The sequence below is a fragment of the Apaloderma vittatum genome, unplaced genomic scaffold (genome assembly GCF_000703405.1).
Source record: "Apaloderma vittatum isolate BGI_N311 unplaced genomic scaffold, ASM70340v1 scaffold6224, whole genome shotgun sequence".
NCBI lineage: Eukaryota > Metazoa > Chordata > Aves > Trogoniformes > Trogonidae > Apaloderma > Apaloderma vittatum.
Window position 1 is genome coordinate 13,537 of NW_009714249.1, and position 5,580 is coordinate 19,116.

Here is a 5,580-nt window from a genome sequence, read left to right on the forward strand (position 1 = left end):
TGGTCCCACTGAAGTCCCTAAGAGTCCAATTTCCTCTGACTGCAATGCGCTTGCTGCAAACACTGGGTGCCTGTGAGGAACTGTTGGAGCTAAGCTAAATTGCAAACATGAGTTTTGCATAGGTATTTGGAAAAATATGGAGTATGTAACCCTGTTTATGTCTTTTCAGAATGGATTCCAGTCCAAATTCAATTGTAAAAACATGGAATATGAAAATCTTCTTAATGCTGATACCAGGTAGAATACATACACCTGTGTTTCGTGGCATGGCCGTGAGCCAACATCTTCCATCCAGCTGGAGGCAGACTGGTCCCATAAGCCCTCCCTCTTCTGTACTTTGAAGCTTATTTGATGACTTTGGTAGTTGCCCTAGAAACACAGCTGCTGTTGGAGGTGATAGTGCGCGAGATGTGGGCATCTGATCACCAGTAAGAGATCTTGAAATGTTTTTTTTTAATATGATGGGGTCAATATGTGAAGTATGCAGCACTGGGATATGATCTGCTCTGCTAACCAAGTAGGCTGCACCATTTTATACCACTTTTTTTTTTTTTTTAGGATGGTGGCAGTTCTTGTAATGGGTTCCTCTTAACAAAAAGTGCCCTTGAATCTGAAGAGCTGTGTGAAAACAATAACTGCAAAGAATGAACATGAATGCTGAGAGTTCACAGCCTGTATGTGTCCAGGTGAACATCACTGATTGGATTGTTTTGTGACATTTTAAATTATACATTAAAGTCTCTGTTCTTGCTACTTTTATGGCAACTTTATGCTAGGCATGCAAAACACCCTTATGACTGGTATATTCAAGCACATTCACTCAGTTGTAGACCTTGGCAATATCAGCTGAATGACTTCAAAGCTACTCTCTTCTCCTGATAGTCTGTAATTGTGGGCTTTCTGGTAACTGAACATCTTAACCATCCGATAAACTGTCAGCAACCAATGCCTGATCTTATTTACACTCAAGAGTGGACAGATACGCAGCCAGCACTGGGCTGGGCAGCTCAGGGATCGCAGGTGAAGAGCCTCATACACGGTCTGATACGCTAAGCCTTCTACAGGGATTAGTTAGTCATGCAGCCAATACTTTTGTTAATATTTTTTTTGGCAAGAGTGAACTGAAATAGTTTGTGTATAATTATATGGCTTTACTTTGACTTGTGCTTCCCGATTATGCTGATAGGCAGCATTTTTTGCTGTTAAGAAATCTCTGTATAGTCTTACACGTGCGTGGTGATGATATATGAATTGATATTGGAACAATGACTGAATTCCTTCACTTTTTAAATACTGTTCTGAATTTAAACAATTTTGATTAAATACTTCCTGTAACTCATGCTATTTTATAGCCATGTAGGACATTTTGGAAAGAGAAGTTTTCTTCTAACTTGTTTGTGTAAATACCAGTCCTGGTCAAAACATGGAATTCATGGGTTCAGGAAGCTTTGCCATTGAAAACTTGGTTTTATTCTTAATCAAAAGAGAAATTACATTTGAAACCTCTTTTCCTTGCACCCCGTGGCACAGAATTTTTTTTTAAAAAAAGGATTATCTATTTAGGAAACTAAATTTTGTTTTGGATTTTTAAATTTTGGGTTAAAATATTTATATGTTTGATATATTTTTTGTTTTATTTTTTTACATTTTTATGTTGATATTACTTTACACTGGTTTTAGTATTTTGAAATCAGTTTATGACTTCAGTGGGACTATGATTTATTCAATTTATTCTATTATTTTAAGAAGTCATTAAGTCTGGCTTCTGTTTACTACTCAATAAAGCATTTTATCTTCTCAGTCTAAGTGTCCCCTGTTTCTGTTGAGTTGAAACAGTTTATCAGACTGTTCAGTTCCAATACAAACAGGAAATACTTGGATGGGAATGACATACCAGATCTTTGCAAAAAACAAGAGACACTGTGATCAAGGAAAGAAGTTCCATTCAGTGATAGAAAGCAACACAAGAAGGATTTTTAAAGATAGTACCACTCAGTAAGAGAATAAAATATTTCAGCTACAATGTTAGTTTGTATTACATTATGCTATGTCATCATATGGCAACTGCAGTAGTGTATAATATGCCATGAGTTATAGAATTGATTTTTAAATGAACATAATTTCAGAATGCCAAAATGAAGTTTCATTCATGTGTGATTGATTTTATTTTCTTGAAATAGTTAAATGTTTGTGCTGAAATCCTTTGGGGATGGAGTTCCTTTGTATCAACATATCTTAAAATGTTTCAATTTTGATGAAAAGAGTACTATTGCATTGGAAAATATTTTAGCTACTATTATAACAAGGGGAATTAGCTCAAATGGTAGAGCGCTTGCTTAGCATGCGAGAGGTAGCGGGATCGATGCCCGCATTCTCCAGTATTTTAAGGGGGCTAGTTAGCTCAGTGGTTTGAGTGTGGTTCTGACAACAACGACAACATCGAGGTCACGGGTTTGATTCCCGCTCGGTCCCCATGTGTTGCCTGGTCTAGTTGGGAGGTGGCATCCATGCCCACGACAGGGAGGTTGGACTAGATGATCTCTAAGGTCCCTTCCAGCCCATGCCATTCTATGATTCTATCATTCTATGATTCTATAAGACAGGACGGTAGGTTATTAAAACCTGTGGATGAAGGAAATGAACACATTTCAAGGACATACGCAGACGTGGATGTAGATATCGCTGCTCATTTCCCGAAAGGTAGACTGAGCTGCCATTAAAGTCAGTGGAAAAGATCCTATTTACTTTTTATTTCTTGTAGGAGTGAATATTGTTTGGTTCTTTAACAGCTATTAAATACCTACTTGAACTTAACTGCTCTTTGAAGATGCTCTTTTCAGAGCAGTTTTACTGCTTTTACTACTTTTGCTCTTTCTGATAGTGCTCGCTAGCCTAGAGAACTTGATAAGGCAGCATCTTTACAGACATCCTTTTCTTTAAACTTTCACATTTAGCAGCTTGGAATACCAGAAGCCATCACTGAGATCTTGGCCCTTCTGAATGGGATATCTGCCACTGGTTTAAGTGGAGCCAGGATTTCACTGCATGTTGAGAGGATTACCTCTTTTTTTGTTTTTGTATTTTACTGGCAGAAAGGAAAGCTGTGCAAATCCAATATAGTAAAACAAACACATGATGGGTTTGGATGTGTAACTCCTCTTTGTATGTGTCTTAGAGGCAAACTGTGCTGGAACCTGCCCCTGTTCTTTGCAGGCAAGCAGCAGAGCAATCGCTGATTCATAGCAACAAAGTTCTTCGAAGGCCAGAGTTTCACATATGTCTGTAGGAAATAATGCTGCTACACTAGCAATGATCTAACAAAGATTGAGGCAAAGCTTTATAGAGGGGAAAGTGATTTTATTCCAAAAATCAAACAAATTTCACTCATGTTTACGCTCTTGTGCCCATTTGCTGCTGCTGACAAGCAGCAGGAGGGGTATATACCCCAAATGATTCATTCAGCCATCCAGATGTGAGCACCCAGGCAGCCTGGTTGGGACTACATGGCGGGCAGGACAAGGGAAGCCCTCTTCACATCTGTTTTCTTCTTGGGTTGGTGACAGTGACCTAGTTTTGTACGTGCCTCTTCCATAGTATCTAGACACTGAGAGACATTCGTTACTCCAGCCTGGCCCACCTCTGTGTCGCCCAGTCTGGGTGTTCTGGGAAGCCACACACAGATCAGCTAGAGTCTTCATGGTCTGCTGATCCAGGCACCATCAGCAGCTGTCACACTCATAAACTTTTCCCTGCTGCTTCTTCTGGTGGTTGCCCACCCAGACCTTCCCACTTGTGCTTCATTTGTACCAATCCTAATATTTCTGCTGCAGTTCTCTACATGTTTTCAAGATCTGTACAAGTTTGAACTACTCATGAACAAATATATCCCCGTTTTCACTCATCTTACTTTGAAAGATTTACTAAGATTAGCTTCCCATCCCAGGGAAAAGATCCATTTTATAATGGATAGTTTGTCAAGACTGCAAAACTTCACTAAATAACTCATATGTTTATATATATTTTTTGTATTACATCATATTGGGAGGCTTCAACAAGATGTATTTTCATGAGTTTATGTTAAAAAGAATCATATTTTTCAGCTTAACTGCTTGGCTGTGTGATTAAGTAAAACCCATTTGATGGGGCCCCCTGATGCTAAGCCCTCTAAGATGAATAAAAGACATGATTTTCTGTCAAACTGTAAATATTACATATTTTTTTTTAAAAAGTCTTGCATAAAGGAACAAGATAGTAAAGATAGTCTTAAATATATTGTCTAATGGTTAGTGTAGGTTTTGTCCTTTATTGTATGTGAAGAACTGAGTGAAGTTGACCAAATCAGAAACAAAACTGATAGCTTTATATTTCAGGAATGAATGAGGGCTTTAAAATGAAGTGCAAGAACAACCTTCCACCCACAAAAACCAGTCCAAAAGTAAGATTTTGATTTATTTGATTCTACACATATTTTTGTCATTAAGCTTTGTAGCGTACTTTAAGCTTTTGCTGCACTGCTATGCATGCTAAGCCACTGATTCCCACATGGTGAGCTAATGGCAGAGAAAACACTTGTGTTACTAAAGTTGCGGAACAGAGAAAGTCTCAGGCAGAGACACAGAAGATTTCAGTGCTCTCTCATACACATGGAGATGACAACGTACAGGATTTCTGGGCTCTTCTCCCCTGTCTTAAATCACCTGCATGAGCTCCTTTCAGTCACAAGGGCAGAGAGGAGGACAGAATTTAATGAACTCGCATTAAGAAAAAAAAAGAAAAAAAAAGAGAAAAAGTAAAAGCCAGCTAAGATCAGCTAAGATCTTTAATTTTAAATAGCTGGGCAGAGTTAGCTGTGCAGTTTTGGAATAAATGAGTCAAAATCACAGATGGTCGTGAAAAAAGAAGCAAAGCTATTGATCATAACAGCAGAGTTTCATCAGCTAAGCACGTGTGTGTGTGCATGCAAACATCGGGATCCGCAGAACAAGAGCCTGTAGCCTAGTACAGAGCCTATTCACATCTGCTAGAGTCCCAGCATTGCTGGTGGCTGGCCCTGGACCCCACCTTCAAAGGCAAGAGGCTCCTTGGACTCTTTATTCCTTTTTTATGAACAGGGAGAACAAATTGTGACTGCTAATGTATATGCCAAACTGTTCTCATCCTTTGCATGGCTCAAATGATAATTTTCAGAAGTGCTTCTGTAAGTGGGTGCTACATACAGATTTGGAGTTGGATATATAAACATTTCATTAATTAATTTATTTAATTGACTTAAAGCTTGGCTGTCCTACAGACTTCTGCTTGTTCAGTTGTGTCAGTCCTGGGCCTGAAGAGGTGCAGAGAGAAGGACAGCTGCCCTGCAGAAGATCTTTTGTATATCCTATTGTCCTGCACCTGCAATTTCTTTCCAAGATGGGAGAGGAGGGATGGAGAGGCAGCAGCACAAGTCCTTGAACATTGCCAATCTCTTCTGTGCTCACATGAGAGGCAGTTCACTGCATAATATACCAGGCAGGTACTAACTCCTGCACGGGAATCCAAGAGGTATCCAATTCCCTCCAAACCAAAATACAGTTGCAGCTA

At 39.1% G+C, this 5,580-nt stretch overlaps 1 non-coding gene across 1 annotated transcript; it reads left to right on the forward strand.

Moving 5' to 3' along the window:
• Nucleotides 1-2,305: 2,305 nt before the first annotated feature.
• Nucleotides 2,306-2,378, forward strand: TRNAA-AGC. Its single transcript has one exon. It is a non-coding gene; the product is annotated as a tRNA-Ala (tRNA).
• Nucleotides 2,379-5,580: the final 3,202 nt, after the last annotated feature.